The sequence below is a fragment of the Chlorocebus sabaeus genome, chromosome 11 (assembly GCF_047675955.1).
Source record: "Chlorocebus sabaeus isolate Y175 chromosome 11, mChlSab1.0.hap1, whole genome shotgun sequence".
NCBI classification, from domain to species: Eukaryota; Metazoa; Chordata; class Mammalia; order Primates; family Cercopithecidae; genus Chlorocebus; species Chlorocebus sabaeus.
Window position 1 is genome coordinate 73,736,287 of NC_132914.1, and position 15,370 is coordinate 73,751,656.

General features: G+C 38.0%; 1 protein-coding gene across 5 annotated transcripts in view; it reads right to left on the reverse strand.

Moving 5' to 3' along the window:
- Positions 1-15,370, reverse strand: part of OSBPL8 (oxysterol binding protein like 8) — a 216,489-nt gene that overhangs the window by 155,016 nt on the left and 46,103 nt on the right. The gene's annotated exons all lie outside the window — the stretch shown is intronic.

Genomic DNA, 15,370 nt, shown 5'->3' on the forward strand with positions numbered 1-15,370 from the left:
CAAACAACAGAACATTATTTCCTCATAGGTCTAGAGGCTAGAGGTCCAAGATCAAGGTCTCAGCACGTTTAGTTTCTTCAGAGGCCTTTCTCCTTAGCTTGTAGATGGCCATTTTCTCCCAGAGATTTCACATGGTCTTCCTTCTGTACATGTCTGTATCCAAATTTCCTCTTCTTACAAGGACACCTGTCATACTGAACTAGGGCCCACCCTAGTGACCTCATTTTAACCTAACTATCTCATTAAAGACTCTGTCTCCAAATACTGTCACATTCTGAAGTGCTGGAAGGTCAAACTTCAATATGAATTTTAAGGGGATACAATTCAGCTTATAACAAGTACGTTTTTAAAGAGATATGGTGGGTGCCAATGTAACAAGGGGTAGACTATAATGGTTCATTTTATGTGTAAATTTGGCTAAGCCATGAGACTCAGTTGTTTGGTTAATGACCAGTATAGATGTTGCTCTGAAGACTTTTTTTTTTTTTTTTTAGATGTGTTTAACATTTAGATCAGTAGACTTTGAGTAAAGCAGGTTACCCTCAATATGTGGGTGGATCTCATTCAACCACTTAAAGGCAAAAAAGAAAAAAGAAAAAAGAAAAAAACCTGAGGTCCTCAAAAGAAAAAGAAATTCTGCTTCCAGACTGCCTTCAGAGTCAAGACTGCAACATTAGCAATGTGGTAGTTTTCCAGTCTGTTGACCTACCCTGCAAATGTCATACTTGCTAGTCCCCATTTTGTGTGCATGTCTGTATGTCTCCACATACTGTGGGTACTGTTTTTCTAGAGAATCCTGACTAATCCAATATATACGTATATATCCATATCTTATCAATGTAGGTATAAATAAATTTATTTTATCATTCATTCTGTGTTCTCCTCTGTATCATAGAAGCTAAAAGCATGGAAATTACATTTTGCAAATGTCTTTGCCTTGGGGATTGTAGATGTGACTTACATTCAGCCAATGCAATGCATTTTCACAGTATTTGGAAGGTGGAAGAGAGACATAAACCAGACCATTCTTCTTCTCCCGGTGAAACTACCTTTGCAAAAATTTTAACAGTAAGAAAATTATGACAGTGAAAGAGATCTGACCTAACCAGCTCCATCTTGCCTTTAGCCTCCAAACTGCCTTTGGTCATTCCTGGGCATGGGCCAAGCTAACTTTGGGAGAAATTTAGTTCATAAATTATGATAGCCCTTTCCAAAAGTAAACTGCCTTTGTAAAACTAATGAAAGGTCACAAGGTTAGGAGTATGAGTGGCCTGAATAAGATGCCAGCCACTATTTCAGAGGTCACAAAATTTGCAACTTCCTCAACTACTCCTGTAATAACATTATTACAGAACCTAAGATTGGCTTTTTGAGATGTCTTTTCAGGTTTTTGCATTTCTGGTGACTGGATGGCCTCACCTGGATCTTCTTTCATGGCTCTCACCCAGGCATGGACTGAGCACATGAGGACTATTTTTCCATACCGCGTGACTGCACTCCCCGACCAATCACAGCATTCCCCATTCCCCAGCGTCCTGCCCACCAAATTATTCTTGAAAAACCCTAGCCTCCAATAAAAGAGGCTGATCTGAGTAATAATAAAACTCCAGTCTCTCATTTAACCAGCTCTGTGTATATTAAATATTTTCTCTTTTGCAATTTCCCTGTGTTGATAAATTGGGTTCATCTGGGGCAGTTGGCAAGAAGAACCCATTGGGCAATTACAATGGCAGTAAGCTTTGACAGACATGAGGCTTTACAGTGATCACCAAGTACTCCGCTGCCAGCTACCCATGTTAGTACCAACAGGCAGGTACAATTATCAGCAGCAATGACTAACCTGAAAGCTAGGAATAGCCATCCATATCCATGCCTCCAGCTTTTCCAATAAATTTATCACCATCTAATTCCCCTTATTAATTTTCTTTTTACTTGAAGTACCAGTAGTAATTTATTTTCCTCGATGAACCTGACCTGATAATTTTTTTAATTAATTAAAATATATTGTGTATTATAATAGATACTAGAATAAAAAATAGGAAGGGAGGAGTTGTCTGACATGTCACAAAAACAAGGTAAAATTTTAGATTGGATTGCCTAGAAAGGACTTTAGGCTTCACTGAAATGACTCTGAGTCAAGATCTCAGTAACATCAGGGGGTGAGCAATCCAAATGACTAGAAGACCCTTCTAAGCAGAAAAGGAATCAGCAAGCACAAAGACTCTGAAGCAGGACCAAGTGGTGTGTCTAAAGAATAGCAAAGAGACTACTGTGGCAAGTGGAATAGGGAACAAAGTGAGCAAAGAGAACAGAAAGGTAACTAAGCTACAAATCACAGAGAGCCTCAAAGAACAGAAGGACTTTAATTTTTTACTCTGAATGAGATGGGAAGCTACCACTGAAAGGAAAGCTGAGAAATGATAGGATTTTACTTAAGTAGGATCATTTGGGCTGCTAATTGAGAAGAGATTACAAAAGTAGAACACTATCACTATAATGCAGGCAACAGACAATGATGGCGTGCACCAGAAGAGCGGTAGGAGATGTGATGAATAATGCCAAATTCTTTCTATACTTTGAATATGAAGCCAAAAGATTTTATTGATGAATCAGATATAAGGTATACATTTTTTAAAAAAGAGAGGCAGGAACTTAAGCAGGGTTTGTGCCCAAAGCAACTGAGAAAATGAAGAGGTCATTTAGCAGGAATGCAATATATTGTGGGAAGACTTGGAGAAGAAAGGGATGGATATCAGGAGCTCCTTTTGGACTTGCTCACTTTGGGATGCCAGTAGACATGTGAATACAGATATCAAGGAAGCAGCTGAACATGCAGATGTGAGGCTGAGGGGGAGAGGTCAGGCCAAAAAATGTAAACTAGGAGTTAGCATACGGATGGAATTTAAAACCATAACATTGAATGAGATAATTTTGGAAATCTTTGTAGACAGAAAAGAACCCAAGATCAGAGCCCTGAGGTGCCCCAATATTAAATAATCAATATTCATAAAATGAATTAATAAATCCTTAATTTTTGTTTTCAACTTTCTGAATTACTCTATGTAAAAAGAGAATTACTCTATATGAAAAACAAAGAAGACACACACAAAATAAAAATTATAAAATCACTAAGTAAAAAAGGAAGCAAGATGATAAAAGGTAAAATTAATGATAAATGCCCTAAATTCCTCACCTTTGATAACAGTTAAGAAACACTGTTAATAACAAAAAATCCTGGAAGGGTAAGGTGGCTGGGGGCTTAAAGTATAAGCACATCAATCTCTTCATCCTTTAGAGGGCAAAGTCAAAAACATTTAAATGATAATAAATCTGAGACTAGGGAAGCATTTTTAAAAAGCTAAAACAGTAATTAAAGGCAAACTTAATGGCAGTAGGCTCTAAGGAATAGGCTTTGAGAGAAGAAAGGTAGTCTTCTCTGCTGTTTTAAGCATTTTAAACAGTGTATATTGCTTCTGTATATTTTTTAAAAGTTGAATAACTTTTTCGTAAAAGAATATGGCGTTTGACAACCATATCGACTCATTTCTCAAAATTGCTAAGCTAAAGCCAGGCCTGCATCCTAATTTAAATATAATTACTAGTTGAATTCAAAGTATAAAGAAGACAATGTTCTCTCTATTGTTCCTTTTGTTATCAGTACTCTAGAAGCTGGGGAACTGGTAGCTCACTGTCTATACTTCCCTAACAAAGTTCCTAGAGAAAGTAATTTTTATAAAAATTATTCTCTATTTGGGATTTACAAATAGTTATTTCAGTCACAGGGAAAAGGAAGGAGCACCTACTAGGCAAGGCTAATGGCTTTAATACATGTCTAATCATAACAATCTTAGAATAATGATTGAATATTGAATATTCAATTATTCAGTAATGAATAATGGCTTTCTCTTATGGCAACAAGTTGTATATGATAAATTTGTGACTTCCTATCTCCCAGGATGTTCCAGGAGTTTTTCTGTTTTATTACACTCATACGTAACAAAAAAAGGATTCTCAAAGGCAAAAATGTGCCAGGTGTGATGGCTCACACTTGTTTTCCCAGCAGTTTGGGAGCCCTAGGCAGGTGAATCACCTGAGGTCAAGAGTTTGAGACCAGCCTGGCCAACATGGCGAAACCCCGCCTCTACCAAAAATACAAAAAAACTTAGCTGGGGGTGGTGGTGCATGCCTATAATCCCAGCTACTCAGGCGGCTGAGGCAAAAGAAATCACTTGAACCCAGGAGGCAGAGGTTGCAGTAAGCCAAGATCATGTCATTGCTCTCCAGCCTAGGCAACAGAGCAAGACTCCATCTCAAAAAAAGGGCAAAAATGCAGAGCCATGAATACACTACACTTTTAAAGCAGAGTATTACTGGAAGATGGCTGGGCGCAGTGGCCCATGCCTGTAATCCCAGCACTTTGGGAGGCTGAGGTGGGCAGATCACCTGAGATCAGGAGTTTGAGACCAGCCTGACCAACATGGTGAAACCTCATCTCTATTAAAAATACAAAAATTAGCTGGGCATGGTGGCAGGTGCCTGTAATCCCAGTTACTCGCGAGGCTGAGGCGGGAGAATCACTTGAACCCGGGAGGCGGAGGTTGCAGTGAGCTGAGACCATGCCGTTGCAGTCCAGCCTGGGCAACAGAGCAAGACCCCATCTCAAAAAAAAGAAGAAGATTACTGGAAGATAACACTATATTCACATCACTTACCTTAATTTCACTCTGCAATTTTGACTAAAAAAAGAAGTCAGATTGTAAATAAGAACAAACTGGTTTAGCTAGATGAACTAACCTACACTACAGTAGTCATCAGCCATACCACATAAGGATGTTACAGACAAGGACAGACTGCATGTTATGACAGTGGTCCCATTAAGATTTACTATGAAGCTGAAAATTTCCCATTGCCTAGTGACATCATAGCCATGGTAAATGTCAGTGGCGTTTGAACCAGAGCGACTCCATCTTGAATAGGGACTGGGTAAAATAAGGCTGAGACCTACTGGGCTGCATTCCCAGGAGGTGAGGCTTTCTAAGTCACAGAATGAGATAGGAGGTCTGCACAAGATATAGGTGATAAAGACCTTGCAGATAAAACAGGTTGTGATAAAAGAAGCTGGCCAAATCCCACCAAAACCAAGATGGCAATGAAAATAACCTCTGGTCGTCCTCACTGTTTATTATATGCTAATTATAGTATAATGTATTAGCATACTAAAGATATTCTCACCAGTGCCTGACAGTTTACAAATGCCATGGCAACATCAGCAAATTACCCTATATGATCCAAAAAGGGAGGAACCCTCAGTTCTGGGAATTGCGCACCCCTTTCCCAGAAAACTCATTAATAATCCACCCCGTTTCGCATATATTCAAGAAGTAACAATAAGTATAAGCAGATAAGCAGCCCATGCCGCTGCTCTGCCTATGGAATAGCCATTCTTTATTCCTTTACTTTCTTAATACACTTGCTTTCACTTTACTCTATGAATTCACCTCAAATTCTTTCTTGTGTGAGATCTAAGAACCCTCTCTTGGGGTCTGAATCCAGACCCCTTTCCAAAAACAAGGTCACAGTGCAAAGCAGTACCTTTTCTATGCTCAGTCATGTTTAGACACAGAAATACTATTGTATTACAATTACCTACAATATTCTGTGTAGTAAAACATGTTGTACAGATTTGTAGCCTAGGACCAATGGGCTATAGCATATAGCCTAGGTGTGTAGTAGGCTATACCACCTAGGTTTGTGTATTAATAAGTACACTCTATGATATTCACATGACAAAACTGCCTAATGATACATTTCACAAATGTATGCCTGTTGTTAAGTGACCCATAAGTGTATCTACAGTAGATTAAATCCTGAAAGAAAATCTAATGAGAGATTATATACAAGTGACAGTTTCCAAATATCAAGCTAGTACCAACATCCTATTCATACGTACTTTGAAAGAAAAAAAATAAGTGAACTGTTTGATTAAAGCAGTCTATTCCAAATGGCTTTCATCAAGTATTTCAAAATGGTACAGTACATATGCTTCCTATAGTATACTAATGTTCTGGCACCTACGAGTTATGTTAACATTTCTTCCATTCTAATATTACTACTATAATAGTAACAAAAATAGAAAAAAAAATAATGATGACGGCAAACAAAAAGTTCAACACTGATGGACAAGAAGGAAGTGGATTGGGGTATGCGGTGCAAGCTATCCCACTGTGTACAACTTTAGGAAGATGGATGAGGAAAACATGCAAGGGGGGGGAACAAAAGAAACAAAGTAAACTAATAATATCAACTATCAGAGAGAAGGGGAAAAAGCGTAGTAAGTTACCTAAAAACATAAAGGCAAAAGGAGAGCAAAAAATCTAGACAACTCCCTTTATCTTGATTACTCTGGAGCACAAAGGTAAGTAGATGTTCCCAAAAACACTGCCTCTTTCCAAAAAACTTCGTAAAAAGCCACTTTTTTCATAGACATTAAATACATACTATTGTGCTGATAGGTGTCTATTTCAAATTCATTATAATTTAGTTTCTATTTATTTAATGACTGCCTAACAGCACATTAAAGCCCAATAAATTACTTAAATTCTGAACTAGAAGGGTGTCCAAATACTTTTTCTATCTCCAGATCTGGCAAATCTTATGAAAAACTTAGAACAGAGGTAGTGTTTTAGAGATATATATGTATATACCAATCATCCAACCCAGTGACAAGTTACCAATAAAATGCACAAAGAAAAACGTACTAAAGGTTTTCTTGATCTATTGTTTTATAAATACCTACTACTTATGTAATAAGTCCAGGCAAAACTAAATCATCAGCATTTTGCCCCAAGGAAACCAGAATACTAACATAAGTTCAATAAAAAAAAAAAAGAAATCATTACTACCAAAATTGTCAAGGTACAAAAGAAATTTCATTTCCCATTATCTCTGAACCAATCACTGATAAAATTTATGGCTTATAGACCTTAATACCTATTATTGCTTCACTGTCAGTTATACGTCCTTTGTAGGGCTCAAAACACATTCATCAAATATTATTTATGGCCGGGTGCAGTGGCTCACACCTGCAATCCCAGCACTTTGGGAGGCCGAGGCGAGCAGATCACCTGAGGTTGGGAGTTCGAGACCAGCCTGACCAACATGGAGAAAGCTCATATCTACTACTAAATGCAAAAATTAGCCGGGTATGGTGGCGCATGCCTGTAATCCCAGTTACTCGGGAGGCTGAAGCAGGAGAATCACTTGAACCCGGAAGCTAGAGGTTGTGGTGAGCCGAGATCACGCCATTGCACTCCAGCCTGGGCAACAAGAGCAAAACCCCATCTCAAAAATAAATAAATAAATAAAAATAATAAAAAATATATACATTTACCTCTTGTCATACAAGAGGCACTGTTCCAAATTCTGAACATACAGAAAACAAACATCATTGCTGTCCTCAAGGAACTTAGTGTACAGCCAAGAGAAAATGAAGTAAACTGATTAGTATAATACACAATGTAATGTCCCTTAAACAAAGGTATGTACATGATATTACCTAAACCAGTACATAGGGATATTAAATCCAGACTTCTGAGGGTGGTAGAGTGAGAGTCAAAACATTGAGGCAGATTAGGCATTTAGGTTGATTCCATGTCTTTGCCATTATGAGCAGCACTTCAAAGAACTTTTGCATGCATGTGTCTTTATGGTAGAGTGATTTATATTCCCCTGGGTATACACCCAGTAATGGGACTGCTGGATCAAATGGTAATCCTGCTTTTAGCGCTTTGAGGAATCGCCATACTGCTTTCCACATGGCTGAACTAATTTACACTCCCACCAACAGTGTGTAAGTGTTCCCTTTTCTCTGCAACCTCAGCACCTGTTATTTTTTGACCTTTTAATAAGAGCCATTCTGACTGGTGTGAGATGATTTTGATTTGCATTTCTCTAATGATCAGTGATATCAAGCTTTTTTTCACATGCTTGTGGGTCACAGGTATGTCTTCTTTTGAAAAGTGTCTGTTCATGTCTTTTGCTCACTTTTTAATGGGGTTGTTTTTCTCTTGTAAATTTATTTAAGTTCCTTATAGATGCTGTATATTAGACCTTTGTCAAGTGTATGTATAGTTAGCAAATATTTTCTCCCATTCTACAGGTTGCCTGTTTACTTTGCTGACAGTTTCTTTTGCTGTGCAGAAGCTCTTAAGCTTAATTAGATCCCACTTGTCAATTTTTGCTTTTGCTGCGATTGCTTTTGATGTCTCTGTCATAAAATGTTTGCCCATTCTTATGTTCTGGATGGTATTACCTAGGTTGTCTGCCAGGGTTTAGAGTTTTCGGTTTTACATTTAAGTCTTTAATTCACCTTGAGTTCATTTTTATATGTGGTGTAAGGGGTCCAGCTCCAATCTTCTGCATATGGCTAGCCAGTTATCCCAGCATCATTTAACTGGTTAGATTTATTTTAGGTTTGCTAGTACATGTGAAGGTTTGTTACATAGATAAACACATGTCATAGGGGTTCGTTGTACATATTATTACATCACCTAGGTATTAAGCTCAGTACCCAATAGTTATCTTTTCTGCCTCTCTACCTCATATAACCCTCCCCGCTCAAGCAGACCTCAGTGTCTGTTGTTTCGTTCTTTGTGTTCACAAGTTCTTATCCTTTAACTCCATCATATAAGGGAGAACATGCAGTACCTGGCTTTCTGTTCCTGTTCCTTTAGTTTGCTAAAGAAGATAGCCTCCAGCTCCATCTATGTTCTCACAAAAGACATGATCTAGTTCTTTTTTATGGCTGTACAATACTCCATGGTGTATATGTACCACATTTTCCTTTCCTCAGTGTGTCATTGATGAGCATTTAGGTTTATTCCATATCTTTGCTATCGTGAACAGTCCAGTACAATTTAATGAATATAGTCTTTTTGCCATTGCTTGTTTTTGTCAGCTTTGTCGAAGACCAGATGGTTGTAGGTATGCAGCCTTATTTCCGAGCTCTCTATTCTGTTCCATTGGTCTATGTGTCTGTTTTTCTACAGGTACCATACTGTTTTTGTTACTGTAACCCTGCAGCGTAGTTTGAAGTCAAGGCAGGTAACATGATGCCTCCAGCTTTGTTCTTTTTGCTTAGGATAGCTTTGGCTGCTAGGCTCTTTTTTGGTTCCACATGTATTTTAAAATAGTTTTTTCTAGTTATGTGAAGAATACTGAGAGTAGTTTGATAGAAACAGCAATGAATCTGTAAATTGCTTTGGGCAGTACAGCCATTTCAATGATACTGATTCTTCCTATCCACGAACATGGGAGGTTTTTCCATTTGTTTGCATCTTCTCTGATTTCTTTGAGCAGTGTTTTATAATTCTGACTACATAGATCTTTCACCTCCCTAGTTAGCTATATTCCTAGGTATCTTTTCTCTTTTTGTGGCAATTGTGAATGACACTGCCTTCCTGATGTAGCTCTTGGCTTGGCTGTTTTTGGTGAATAGGAATGCCAGTGATATTTGTACATTGATTTTGCATCCTTAAACTTGGCTGAAGTTGTTTATCAGCTGAAGAAGCTTTTGGGTCAAGGTTACAGGGTTTTCTAGATATAGAATCATGCTGACTGTTAACAAAGATAGTTTGACTTCCTCTCTTCCTATTTGGATTCCCTTTATTTCTTTCTCTTGCCTTCCTTCTCATTGCTCTGGCTAAGACTTCCAATACTATGTTGAAAAGGAGTGGTGAGAGACGGCATCTTTGTCTTGTTCTGGTTTTCAAGAGGAATGCTTCCAGCTTTTGCCCATTCAATATAATGTTGACTGTGGGTTTGTCACAGACGGCTCTTATTATTTTCAGGAATATTCCTTCAATATCTAGTTTATTGAGAGTTTTTAACATGAATGGGGTGTCAAATCTTACCGAAAGCCTTTTCTGCAACTATTGAAATAATTATGTGGTTTTTGTCTTTAGTTCTGTTTATGTGATGAATCACATTTATTGATTTGCATATATTGAGTCAATCTTGCGTCCTGGACTTGAAGCCTTCTCGATGGTGGTGAATTGGCTTTTTGATGTGCTATTGGATTCAGTTTGTAAGTATATTGCACAGAATTTTTACATCAATGTTCATCAAGGATACTGGCCTGAAGTTTTCTTTTTTGTTGTGTCTCTACTAGGTTTTGCTTACAGGATGATGCTAGCATTGTAGAACGAGCTGGGGAAGCATCCCTCCTTAATTTTTTGGAGTAGTTTCAGTAAGAATAATACCAACTCTTCTTTGTACATCTGGTAGAATTCAGCTGTGAATCCATCAGGTTCTGGGCTTTTTATCGTTGGTAGGCTATTTATTACTGAATGAATTTTGGAGCTTGTTATGGGTCTATTCAGGGAATCAATTTCTTCCAGTCTTGGGAGGGTGTATGTGTCCAGAAATTTATCCATCTCTTCTAGGTTTTCTAGTTTATGTGCATAGAGGTATTCATAGTAATCTCTGGTGGTTATTTTTATCTCTGTGGGGTCAGTGGTAACATTCTTTTTCATCATTTCTAATTGTGTTTATTTGGATATTCTCTCTTTCCTTATTAGTCTAGCTAGTGACTTATTAATTTTTTCAAAAAACTAACTCTTGGACTCATTGATCTTTTGAAGGGTTTTTGTGTCTCAATTTCCTTCAGTTTAGCTCTGATTTTGGTTATTTTTGTCTTCTGTTAGCTTTGGGGTTGATTTGTTCTTGCTTCTCCAATTTTTTCAATTGTAGTGTTAAGCTGTTAATTTGATATCTTTCTAACTTTTCAATGTGGGCATTTAGTGCTATGAATTTTCCTCTTGACACTGGCTTAGCTGCATCCCAGAGATTCTTATATGTTGTACTTTTGTTCTCATTAGTTTCAAAGAACTTACTGCTTTTCGCCTTAATTTCATTACCTACCCAGGAAGTCATTCAGTAGCATGCTGTTTAATTTCCATGTAATTGCATGGTTTTGAGAATTTTCTTAGTCTTGACTTCTATTTGTATTGCACTGTGGTCCAAGAGTGTGTTTGGTATGATTTTGGTTCATTTGCATTTGCTGAGGATTGTTTTATATCCAATTATGTGATTGCTTTTGGAGTACGTTCCATGTGGAGATGAGAAGAATGTACATTCTGTTGTTTTAAGGTGCAAAGTTCTATAGAGGCCTATCAGATCCATTTGATCTAATGTTGAGTTCAGGTCCTAAGTATCTTTAATTTTCTGCCTTGATGACTTGTCTAATACTGTCAGTGGAGTATTGAAGTCTCCCACTATTATTGTGTGGGAGTTTATATCTTTTTGTAGGTCTCTAAAAACTTGCTTGATAAATCTGGGTGCTCCTGTGTTGGGTGCATATATATTTAGGATAGTTAGGTTTTGCTCGATTGAACCCTTTACTAGTAATGCCCTTCTTTAATTTTTTTTTTTTTTTAAATCTTTGTTGGTTTGAAGTCTGTTTTGTCTGAAATTAGGATACTAAGCCCTAGGCTTCTTGTTTTATTTATTTATTTATTTATTTATTTATTTGGTTTTCTGTTTGTTTGGTAGATTCTCCTCCATCCCTTTATTTTCAGCCTATGGGTGTCATTACGTGTGAGGTGAGTCTCTTGAAGATAGCATACCACTGGGTCTTGCTTTTTTATCCAGTTTGTTGCTCTGTGCCTTTTAAGTGGGGCAATTAACCTGTTTAGATTGAAGGTTAGTATTAATATGTGTGGATTTGATCCTGTCATTTTGTTGTTAGCTGGTTATTATGTTGGCTTGTTTGTGTGGTTGTCTTATAGCATCACTAGTCTGTGTGTTTAAGAGTGTTTTTGAATTAGCTGGTAGTGGTCTTTCCTTTCTATATTTAGCGCTCTTTTCAAGATCTCTCATAAAGCAGGCCTGATGGTTAACGAACACCCTCAACATTTGCTTGTCTGAAAAGGATCTTTTTTTTTTTTTTTTTTTTTTTTGAGACAGAGTCTCACTCTTTCATCCAGGCTGGAATGCAGTGGCATGAACTTGGCTCACTGCAACCTCCACTCCTGGGTTCAAGTGATTCTCCTGCCTCAGCCTCCTGAGTAGCTGGAACTACAGCTGCCTGCCACCACGGCCAGCTAATCTTCTTTTTTTTTTTTTTTTTTTTTTTTTGTAATTTTAGTAGAGACAGGTTTCACCATATTGGCCAGGCTGGTCTTGAACTCCTGACCTTGTGATCCACCCACCTCAGCCTCCTAAAGTGTTGGGATTACAGGAGTGAGCCAGCTAGAAATGAAATTCTTTGTTGAAGAATTTTTTCTTTAAGAATGTTGTAGGCCCTCCTCAATCTCTTCTGGCTTGTAGGTTTCAGCTGAGAGATCTGCCGTTAGCCTGATGGGGTTGCCTTTGCAGGTGACCTACCTTTAACATTTTTTCTTTCGTTTCAATCTTGGAAAATCTGATGATTATGCATCTTGGGGATGATCTTCTTGTGTAGAGTCTTTCAGGAGTTCTCTGCATTTCCTGAATTTGACTGTTGGCCTCTCTAGCAAAGCTAGGGAAGTTTTCATGGATAATATCCTAAAATATGTTCTCTAAGTCATATGCTTTCTCTCCCTCCCTTTCAAAGATGCCAATGATTCATAGATTTAGTCTCTTCACATAATCCCATACTTCTCGGAGATTTTGTTCATTCCTTTTTATTCTCTTTTATTTTTGTCTATCTTATTTCAGATAGCCAGTCTTCAAGATCTGAGATTCTTTCCTCAGCATGGTTTATTCTGTTGTTAATACTTGTGATTGCACTGTAAAATTCTTATATTGTGTTATTCAGCTCTGTCAAATTAATTAGGTTCTTTTTTATACCAGCAATTTTGTCCTTCAATTCCTGTATTGTTTTATTGTGATTCTTAGTTTCCTTGGATTGGATTTTTCTGTACACCTGAATCTCAATGATATTCATTCCTATCCATGTTCTGAATTCTACTTCTGTCATTTCAGACAGTTCAGCCTCATTAAGAATTCTTGTTGCAGAAGTGGCACAGTCACTTGCAGGACACTCTGGCCATTTGAGTTACTGGAGTTCTTGTGTTGGTTCTTTCTCATCTCTGCATACGGGTGTTCCTTTAACTGCAGTGTAGATTAAGTAGTCAATAGACTTCTCTTTTGGACATTTTCACAGGGTCAAGGCTTTGTGCAGGATCTTTATTTTATAGAAGCTGATTTCTTGTCTTTGGTTTCAGAGAGGGTACGTCAGAGAGGTATTTTTGGTGTTGAAGTTCTGGGGTGTGATCCAGCAGGTGGCACTTAGGTGTACTGATCAGTTGGCAGACTCTTGCTCAGATGGGTAGCTCCACAATTTCCTCACAATTGCAGTCATGCTCCCTCTCAATGCTCTGAAAGCATAGGTTCCTCCTCCCTTGAGTGCTGGCTGTAGATTCCAGCTTTGTACTCCTGGGCTGCCCACTGCAGTTCAAGGGTGACCTCAGGGTTTATGTTCCTTTCTCAACAAATTCCCTGAGCGGGGGAGATTCCCCTGCCTCTGTGTCGCTTCTGGGTGGGCCTTCATCCTGTCTTGCTTTTCTCCATTCTCCATGGGTAGAGTTTTTTCCTTCATTAGTCTTGATGCATGTACTTGAATGATTCAACTATTTACTCACCCCTTCCATTCCTCCCTGTGAGAACCACACATATTAGCTGCTTCTAGTCAGCCATCTTGGTGACCACCCCCCAACAACGTGTTTTACAATTAAGAAATATACTTCTAAATAATCAATGAATTGAAGAAGTAATCACAGTGGCAATCAACAAAATCAAAATTTTAGTGAAATGATAATGAAATACTGTAAGAACTGAGGTAAGCAAAGAAAATGCATAGCTATAAAAGACAGGAAAATCAAACAGCTAATCATCCATTTCAAAAAATCTGAAACAGCAGTGGAGAAGTTCAGGACTGCCACCCCAAAATACACTGCTATGGAACATTGATTATTTTGAGCTAAAGGTACTCTGACCTTCCTTTTTCTTCCTGAAAGCAGGAGATGAAACTCTCATGTGAAAAGTGCCCTCCTTGTGCCAGAGGAAAGACATTTTTAACACCAGTCATGAAAAATCAAGACCAAGAGAAATCTGTATACATAAACCTTAATAAACTAACCTTACCTTCCTAGCTTCTTCTCCACAATTAACTGTTCTACTCAAAACTCCATATTCTTGTTACATTTTCACAATCTAATGCTCTTTGTCCTTCCTAGTATTATAAATATTCAGCTCTAACTGCTTTATTGTGTCTTTTTCTGGCATAAGACAGACGTTATAACCAGAGAAAAGCATATGACCCTAGGAGGGTGGAGGAAACTTTGCTTCCCTAAAGCAGCAAACCCCAAAAAAGTAAAAGAAAGGAAACAAAGAGTAGTAATAAATGTCAAAGAACACTAAAACACAAAAGAGAAAATGCCAAAAGTTAGTTCTTTGAAAATAATGCAATTAATGAATACCAAGTGAGATTTAACAAAGAAAAAAACAGATAGCATAAATAACCAATAATACAGTTGATGAAGAAAACATAACAAATCCTCTGACCATTAAAAATATCCTAAAAGCAAATTACAAACAACTCAATACCAATAAACTTGAACATTTACTAGAAAAGTTTTAGTAAAATCCAACTTACTGAGAAATCCTAGAAAAATCCAACTTATTGAAACTTCCACAAGAAACAAAATCAGAATAGTCCTACTGGATGCATAATTTAAAATCTTCCAAAGAATAAAATTACTGTCCTAGATTATTATACCTTATTAGTGAATTTTACCCAACAGTGGGGGCAGGGAGGTGGGAGACACATAGAAATTTCTTTCTTTTCTTTTTTTTTTTTTTTTTGAGACAGAGCCTTGCTCTGTTTCCCAGGCTGGAGTGCAGTGGTGCGATTTCGGGTCACTGCAAGTTCCGTCTCCTGGGTTCACGTCATCCTCCTGCCTCAGCCTCCCGAGTAGCTGGGACTACAGGTGCCTGCCACCACGCCTGGGTAATTTTTTGTATTTTTAGTAGAGACGGGGTTTCACCATGTTAATCAGGATGGTCTCCATCTCCTGACCTCATCATGATTCACCTGCCTCAGCCTCCCAAAGTGCTGGGATTACAAGCGTAAGTGAGCCACCGTGCCCAGTCCAGAAATTCATTTAACTCTTATTTTAAGTTCAGGGGTACATGTGCAGGTTAGTTATACAGGTAAACTCATGTCACAAAGGTTTGTTGTATAGAGTATTTTGTCACTCTAGTATTAAGTCTAGTACCCATTACTTATTACTCCTGATCCTCTTCTTCCTCATACCCTCCACCCTCTGGTAGGCCCCAGTGTCTGTTGTTCCCCTCTATGTGTCCATGGACACATAAAAATCTTACACAG